Below are 9145 nucleotides of genomic sequence, written 5' to 3'. Positions count from 1 at the left end.
CGCCCAGCCCTGCCCTCTATACCCGATTGGCCAGCGCCCCGCCCCTGCACATTCTGATTGGCGGAGAGAGCCGCCGCTCCGATGAGTGACTCACCTTAGCCAGGTGCAAACCCAGCCCATTACTCACCCCAGAGTCGGATTGGCGCCTTGCGTGTCCGAGCCGCCTCTGATTGGCCCCAGGAGGTTGCCTCGGATTCCTCACCTTCGGCAGGTGAGAGCCCCCTGATTGGGCTGTGGTCCTGAAGTAGGGACTTTCTGACTGGCTGGGTTCTGAGTTGGAGAGGGAGGACAGCACTGTACCTCTAGGGAGAAGCGTGCGGCCGTGCGGCTCTCGGGGACTGGGTTGGTTTGTTTAAATGTAAATTGCTTGCCGCTCCATAAACCTTGGTTCCATCCTATGGCCTGTGAGCAACACTCACTTGTACGGGAGGGTGCGGGGAGGAGACCGGGCTAGGAGTTACTCTGTCCACCCCACCCAGCACCCACGGACTTTGAACGCTGAGCTGCGGGAGGAGGAAAGGGACAAGGCAGGGGAAGCAGCGCTCGGCTCCGAAGTGGGAAAAGCAGAATTAAAGAAGAACTTTAAACAGAGGTAAACAAAACACACCCGGATGATAGGAAGTGAGCCACGCATGGTCTGTCCATATCTCTGGGTGGCCGATGTCCTACGTTTCAAATTTATCTTCTCGCTGTGACTAATACTTGGGTGCTAAGCCTCCCTTTTTCTATAGAGGGTTGATACCCAAGCTCCCTGCTACATCACTTTTAATTGAAGTCCATGCTCAACGCCTTTATTATTATCTGTAGTTTCCGTTTTACAATGATTTAATTCCAACTGTGCAATATATCTTCAGGGTGGCTGTGGGAAAATTCCATGAAAAAAATTCTCATTGCAAGTAAAAAGTCCCTATTTTCATTCAAAAGAATGGTGTCTTTGCCTTTTTGCCTCTTTCACCTTTTTAAAAAATTTTAATTATTTTCATTTTTTATTCAAAAGTCAGGGAGACAAAGAGACAGATGGAGAGTGCTGGTTCCCCACCCAAATGCCTACACCAGCCAGGTCTGAGCCAGGCCAAAGCCAGGAGCCCTGATCTCAATCTGGGTCTCCCACTTGGTGGCAGGGACCTAAGTGTCTGAGCCATCACCTGCTGTGTCCCAGGGGGGCATTAGCTGGACGCTGGATCAGAACTACTTCCTCTGGGATATGAGTGTGCCAAGTGCCAACTTAACCTTTACTCACATTCCTTTGTTCACATGTCTTATGATGAAAGTTCACTTCCAGTTCCACCCAACTAAAAGCAGTGTTTGTCAAGCATCTACTGGGTGCTGTAGGGAAATGCAAATAAATATAAATGACAATTCCTGACTTCAAAGGGTTGACGATCTATTTCCAAGGCTAATACAGGAAATAAGACAATAAGTAACCCAAAGAGAAACATCCTATCACTACATTGAAACAAGTATCTCAGTGCCTGCCAAGGAGGAAGTTCTGTTCTTTACCCTCAAGGAAATTTAAAGTCCTGCATAGAGAGACATATATACAAAGTAAATAGTAAAGAGAGAAGAGATTGGAGAAGGAATCACTGCCGACTGTGATTGTCAGAGAAAACTTTAAGGTGGGGCAACTTGTGGTTTAAAAGAACTCAAAGGCTGATCATAGTCTTTAGATAAGAAGAGGTAATCTTAGAGATCATGTAAGCCAAGCTCTCACCCCATGTAGGAAAGATTCATGCAACCACTGACAGTTTATACATACTCTGTGTAAACTCCTAAAATTCTTGAAGCAGACCATTCTGCTTTATGTCCAACTGTTTATTTATTTATCTATTTATTTGAGAGGTAGAGTTGCAGAAAGAGGCAGAGGCAGAGAGAGAGAGAGAGAAGTCTTCCATCTACTGGTTCACTTCCCCAGATAGCCTCAACAGCCGGAGCTGAGCCAATGGGAAATCAGGAGCCAGGAGCTTCTTCCAGGCCTCCCACATGGGTGCAGGGGCCCAAGCACTTGGGCCATCTTCTACTGCTTTCACAGGCCACAACAGAGAGCTAGATCAGAAGTTGAGCTGCCCAGACTGGAACTGGCACATATGGGATGCCAGCACTGGAGGTGGCGGCTGTACCTGTTACGCCACAGTGCTGGCCCCTATATCCAAATCTTAATTGTTAAAACATCCTCTCAACCAATTAGACCCTGCCTCTAAGAACTTCCAACCATTCCTCTCTGAAGTTAACACAAAATGTCTAAGAATTCTTGGCCATTGAGAGCAATTTCTTCCATTTTTTGTTTTTGTTTAGATTTATTTATTAATTTATTTAAAGGCAGAACAAGAGGAAAAGGGGGATAAAGAGACAGAGATATTCCACCTGCTGGTTCGCTCCACAAATGTCCTTAACAGCCAGGTCTGGTTCAAGTTGAAGCCAGGAGCCAGTAATTCCAACCAGGTCTTCCATGCGGGTGGCAGGGGCTGAGGCACTTAGACCATCTTCTGCTGCCTTCCCAGATGCAGTAGCAGGAAGCTGGATCAGAAGCCAAGAAGTCAGCTCTAAAAACAGGCACTCCGATTTGGGGTGCCAGAGTGGCAAGTAGCAGCTTAACCCACTGTGCCACAATGCCAGCCTCACTGTCTTCAATTATTTATATACTTAAAGGCAGGAAGAGAAAGAAACAGACAGATTGCTCATCTGCTCGTTCATTTTGCAAAAGCACACAATAGCTAGAGTTGAGCTAAGCTGCAGCCAGAAGCCAGGAACACAATCCAGGTCTCCCGTGTGGGTGGCAGAGACCCAGCTACTTGAGCCATCACCTGCTGCCTCCCAGGGTCTGCATTAGCAGGAAATTGGACTGGGAGTAGAGCTAGGACTTGAACCGAGGCACTCTGACGTGCAATGTGGACATCCCAAGCTCCGCCAAATGCCTGTCCCTATTTTGAGACACTTACGAGCCTCATAAACCTTTCTTTCTCTGAGCCAAATATTTTTATATCCTTTCAGTTGTCTTCATGAGACACAGGTGCATAACCCTCCCAGAAGGACTCTCCCTCCTCTGGACAACCCCTTGTTTTGTTACTATACCAAGAATGGAACCAGGCACTGGAGAAGACATCTCCCCAGGAGATAGATAGTTCTCAAGTCAGACGCAATTCCCTAACCTCTATCTTTCTGTCATTGGCCGGTTCACATCTCTCTGAAACTTTTTGCATCCAGAAGGTACTTGTGATGACAGTTATATCACTTACCTTATAGCAAAGTAAAGATTAAATTATATGTAATAATGTAAAAGCAAAGTACAGCGCCTACCACATTTTAAGCATTGAAATGAAAGCTATCTTCATCATTTTTACTTACTGTCTAAACATGCATTTCCAGGGGCTGGCACTGTGGTGCAGCGGGTTAAGCCAAAGCCTGCAGTGCCAGCATCCCACATGGGCAGCAATCTGAGTCCCAGCTGCTCCGCTTCCTATCCAGCTCCCTGTTAATGAGCCTGGGAAAGCAGTGGAGGATGGCCTGAGTACTTCGCCCCAGTCACCCATGTAGAAGACCTGGAAGATGCTCCTGGCTTTGGCCTGGCCTAGTTGCAGTCAATGCAGCCATTTGGGGAGTGAACCAGCTAATGGAAGATCTCTGTCTCTCCTCTCTCTGTAACTCTGCCTCTCAAATAGGTGGATATATCTTTAAAATAAAATAAAAATGCATTCCTAAATATAGTAGCCATATTACACTATTGAATTTGTTATATCCAATTTGCAACAAACAAAAACACATAGCTTTTTATTTTTACTTGAACTGCAATTAAACCATTCTCCCATATGCCATGCTTGTGCACTTTTTTTTTTTTAAGATTTATTTATATATTTGAAAGGCAGTTACGGGGGGGAGGGGGAGAGGGAGAGTCAGAGAGAGTCTTCCATCTGCTGGTTCACTCTCCAAATGGCCACAATGACCAGAGCCAAGCCAATCTGAAGCAAGGAGCCAGGAGCTTCTTCTGGGTCTCCCATGTGGGTGCAAGGACCCAAGAACTTGGGCCATCTTGCACTGCTTTCCAAAGGCACATTAGCAGGGAGCTGGATCAGAAGTGAAGCACTCTGGACTTCAACCAGCACCTATATTGGAATGCCAGCACTGCAGGCAGCTGCCAGCACATGCGCCAGCCCCATGTAGTTGTTTTTTAACCAAAGTACATTTTTTTAAGATTTATTTATGTCTTTGAAAGAGTTACACAGAGAGAAGGAGAGGCAGAGAGAGAGAGGTCTTCCATCCCCTGGTTTACTCTCCAGACAGCCGTTGCAAGACCTAGGAGCCAGGAGCCTGTTCCAGATTTCCCACACAGGTGCAGGGGGGCAAGGACTTGGGCCATCTTCTACTGCTTTCCCAGGCCATAGCAGAGAGCTGGATCAGAAGTGGAGCGGCCAGGACTCGAACTGGCGCCCATATGGGATGCCAGCACTGCAGGAAGTGGCTTTACCAGCTATGCCACAGTGCCGGCCCCATCAGTTGGGTTTGATCATAGCCAGAGTTTGCCTAAGCAAGTGAAAAAGGGAACAACAAGGATGCTAAATAGGTTTGCAAGGGAATGACTTTTTTCTAAGTCTCTGTTTTCTTTACAGAGCTTCTTTTGCTAACCTGAGCAATTGTAAGTATACATCCATGTTACCTTACTTTTCTTTTTGCACAAAAGGTAGCATAGTACAATCTTCTCACCTAACAGTATATCTTAGAGACCTTTTATGAGTACACCAAGAGCTTCCTCATTCATAACATCCTTTTGTATACTTATAATGTTTATTTAGTCAGAATCTATGAACACTTGAGTTACTTCCAGTCTGTGGCTAAATAACATCATAATGAATAAACACATGCATAAATCATTAAATCGTGTAACATATGCACAGACCATTCTACATAGATGCAGCGCACCTGTCGGGTAAATCTCCAAAATTGTGAAGACTGAGTCGAGTGTATATTCAGGTATTATTTTTTTAAAGATTTATTTATTTATTTATTTATTTATAAGTCAGAGTTACACAGAGAAAGACAAGCAGAGAGAGAAGTCTTCCATTCACTGTTTCACTTCCCAATTGGCTGCAATGGCTGGAGCTGCACTGATCCAAAGCCAGGAGCCAGGAGTTTCTTCCAGGTCTCCCACATGGGTTCAGGGGCCCAAGGACTTGGGCAATCTTCTACCACTTTCCCAGGCCACAGCAGAGAGCTGGATCAGAAGTGGAGCAGCCGGGTCTTGAACCGGCATCCCTACGGGATGCTGGTACTGCAGGCGGCAACTTTAACCTGCTACACCACAGCACTGGCCCCAAGGTACTATTTTTATTAACGTTGATAATTGTCTTCCATAGGGATTGCATCAATTGATATTTGCATAATTTCTTAGCATGCCTGTTTTCCTGCAGTCTTGCCAAACTTTTATCGAATGTTTGAATTGTTGCCAATATGATAAAGGTAAATTGATACTTTTAATTTGCATCTCTTATGAGTCTGCTGAGCCTCTCCATGGTGTAAGAACCTTCATATCCTCTGAACTGTCTCTTCATATGCTTTGCTCATTTTAAAATATTTACATGGTTATTTGAAAGGCAGAGTGACACAGAGAGGCAGTAAAAGAGGGATCTTCCACCCACTGGTTCACAACTCAGATGGTCACAACAGCCTGATCTGGGTCAGTCTGAAGCCAGGATCCAGGAGTTTCTTCTGGGTCTCCAAAGTGGGTTCAGGGACCAAGCCCTTTGGCCATCTTCTGCTGCTTTCCTAGGCACATTGGCAAGGAGTTGGATATCAAGTGGAGCAGCCAGGACTTGAACTGGTGCCCATGTGGGATGCTGGCACTGCAGGCCATAGCTTAACTAGCTGTGCCTGTTAGCCCTCTCCCCCTTTTTTAATTGAGATACTTATATTTTTCTTATTCATTTATTTGTGCTCTTTATATATTCAAGGAACTATCCCTTCATGTAGGATCAAAGTTAAATTTTCTCCCACATTTACTGCTTGCTTTTCGACTTTCGTGTGTGTGTGTGTGTGTGTGTGTGTGAGAGATGCAGAAGGTTTTCGCTTGTTTATTTTGTACTCATCCTTTTCTTTTATGGCTTCTAAATTTGAACTCATAATTAGAAGTTTTTAATGCTTTAAGGTAATGAAAACATTCTTCTTTGTAGTTTTCATTTTCACTTTAAATCTTTGATCCATCTAAAATTTATCTTTGTAAACATATAGGGTAAGGAGCCCATTTCTCCCTCCACTTACATTGTATCATTCATTACTAATAACTTATGATATTTTTAATAGTTTGTTGGACTTGCTCCCCTCACTGATGCCCCTTTTCAAACTTTTTGGGCCGTGCTTGTTTCTCATTAAGCTGACATACTTTTGAAGCTGAGTCTTCCTATCCAAGAACCATTTAAACCTTTTCATTTGTGCAAGTCTCCTGTTAAGGTCTTTTCAGTGCACTGTTAACATCTTCTTCATATAGGTATAGAACTTTCTTGATAAGTACATTCCTAGTTTTACAAAGGAATGATGATAATGAACCATACCTAGAATCTAAATTGGATTAGGAGGAAAATAAAGACATGAAGAAAATAATAAATTGTGGAAATTTGAAAATGTTGGGGCTGGTGCCGTGGCTCACTTGGTTGATCCTCTGCCTGCAGCGCCAGCATCCATATGGGCACCAGGTTCTAGTCCCAGTTGCTCCTCTTCCAGTCCAGCTCTCTGCTGTGGCCCGGGAGTGCAGTGGAGGATGGCCCAAGTGCTTGGGCCCTGCACCCCATGGGAGACCAGGGAGAAGCACCTGGCTCCTGGCTTCAGATCGGCACAGCACGCCGGCTGTGGCGGCCGTTTGTGGGGTGAACCAACGAAAGGAAGACCTTTCTCTCTGTCTCTCTCACTGTCTAACTCTGCCTGTCTAATAATAATAATTAAAAAAAGAAAATGTCAATTAATTGGAGGACTTGATATGTTGAGGAATATGACAGGAATGGAAATGCCAGTAGAATGAGTCAGCTGGAAGGATTTCTCGCTGGGAAATATCATCAGGTCTTATTTCTGAGGACTTCCCATTCTCTTGCTTCATGTTCTCTTTAGAGTCTCTGGCCATGAACTGTTTTCCTTGAACTTTAAAAATCTGCAGAGCCAGCGCTATGACGTAGCAGGTAAGGCCACCACCTGCAGTGCTAGCATCCTATGTGGGCGCCGGTTCAAGTCACAGCTGCTCCACTTCCCATCCAGCTCTCTGCCATGGCCTGGGAAAGCAGTAGAAGATGGCCCAAGTGCTTGTACCCCCTGCAGCCACGTGGGAAACCAGGAAGAAGCTCCTGGCTCCTGGCTTCAACTCAGCCCAGCTCCAGCCATCGTGGCCATTTGGTGAGTGAACCAGTGAACAGAAGACCTCTCTCTGCCTCTGCCTCTGCCTCTCTGTAACTCTGCCTTTCAAATAAATTAATACATCTTTTTAAAAAAATCTGCTTTCCTAGCAGCGGAAGATGGACCAAGTCCCTGGATCTCTGCACCCACATGGGAGACCCGGAAGAAGGTTCTGACTCCTGGTATTGGCTGACACAGCCCTGACCATTGCATCCATTTGGGGGATGAACCAGTGGATGGAAGATCTCTCCCTCTCTCTCGGTAACTCTACCTTTTGAATCAAATAAATAAATCTTTTTTTTTTTTTAATCTGCTTTCCCATAGTCTACTTCTTGTGTCTGTGTTTGGTCTTAGTTAATATGAATTCTAAAAGGTATGGCCTACTATTCCCCATGGAAACACAAGTGAATATGAAGCTGGTATAACCGGTATATAGCTGTATACCTATATATAGCTGTATATATATAGCTGGTATAACTGTACTAGTAGCAGCAAAATAGATTTTTTTTTTTTTTGACAGGCAGAGTGGACAGTGAGAGAGAGAGAGACAGAGAGAAAGGTCTTCCTTTGCCGTTGGTTCACCCTCCAATGGCCGCCGCTGCAGCCGGCGCACCGCGCTGATCCGATGGCAGGAGCCAGGATCCAGGTGCTTTTCCTGGTCTCCCATGGGGTGCAGGGCCCAAGCACCTGGGCCATCCTCCACTGCACTCCCTGGCCATAGCAGAGAGCTGGCCTGGAAGAGGGGCAACCGGGACAGAATCCGGCACCCCGACCGGGACTAGAACCCGGTGTGCCGGCGCCGCAAGGTGGAGGATTAGCCTATTGAGCCACGGCGCCGGCCGCAGCAAAATAGATTTTAAGATAAGAAGCATTATTAAAGAGGGACATAGAGGTAGGCATTTGACACAACAGTTAAGCCACACTTGGGATGCCTGCATCACACATCAGAGTGCCTAACTTCAAGTCCCGCCTCCGCTTTCCATTCCAGCTTCCTGCTAATACTAATTCTGGGAGGCTCAAGTAGTAAGGTCCCTGCCACCCATGCAGAAGACCCAGATTGAGTTCCTGGATCCTGGCTTCATGTTGACCCAGCCCTGGCTGTTGTGGGCACTTAGCGAATGAACCAGCAGATGAAAGATGTCTCTTCCTCAACATATACAAAAAATGGCCATAAAGAAAGTCTTCACATATTTTAAATCATTCAGATCATTACAGTGTCTGTTTAAATGAGTATGTTCACTTTGTAGAAATTTATCAAGCTAAAAACTTATGACATCTGACTTTATTAAATATACTTTTTATTACTACATATTTTTCACTGCCAGTCACAAGTTTCCTTCCATCAAATTTCTTTTTTTTTTTTTTAAAGATTTACTTATTTATTTGAAAGTCAGAGTTACACGGAAAGAAGGAGAGGCAGAGAGAGAGAGAGAGAGAGAGAGAAAGAGAGGTCTTCCATCCGCTGGTTTACTTCCCAACTGGCCACAGTGGCCAGAGATGTGCAAATCTGAAGCCAGGAGCCAGGAACTTCTTCCAGATCTCCCAAATGGGTGTAGGGGCCCAAGGCCTTGGCCATCTTTTACTGCTTTCCCAGGCCATAGCAGAGAGCTGGATCAGAAGTGAAGCAACCGGGACTCAAACTGGCGCCCATACGGGATGCCACAGTGCCAGACCTCCATCAAATTTGAATATCTGTGCTGTCTCTAGTATTTACTTTCTTGTACTTATATTTATACTCCTAGGTAAGAGCCTGAATCCAGACATTCTATATAACAGATAC

General features: G+C 45.3%; 1 long non-coding RNA gene across 5 annotated transcripts; it reads left to right on the top strand.

Moving 5' to 3' along the window:
* Window positions 1-72: 72 nt before the first annotated feature.
* LOC108177656 (uncharacterized) lies at window positions 73-7680 on the top strand. Of its 5 annotated transcripts, none has more exons than XR_016210474.1 (7): window positions 73-211; window positions 480-592; window positions 4602-4627; window positions 5190-5307; window positions 7087-7154; window positions 7231-7365; window positions 7479-7680. It is a non-coding gene; the product is annotated as an uncharacterized LOC108177656 (long non-coding RNA). The 5 variants fall into 5 exon arrangements; XR_016210471.1 differs by having other exon boundaries at window positions 7476-7680; XR_011390339.2 differs by lacking the exon at window positions 4602-4627 and having other exon boundaries at window positions 7476-7680.
* Window positions 7681-9145: the final 1465 nt, after the last annotated feature.

Source organism: Oryctolagus cuniculus, chromosome 7, assembly GCF_051225735.1.
Source record: "Oryctolagus cuniculus isolate XC-2025 breed Fujian yellow rabbit chromosome 7, ASM5122573v1, whole genome shotgun sequence".
Classification (NCBI taxonomy): domain Eukaryota; kingdom Metazoa; phylum Chordata; class Mammalia; order Lagomorpha; family Leporidae; genus Oryctolagus; species Oryctolagus cuniculus.
This window is presented reverse-complemented; position numbering and strand designations above follow the sequence as displayed.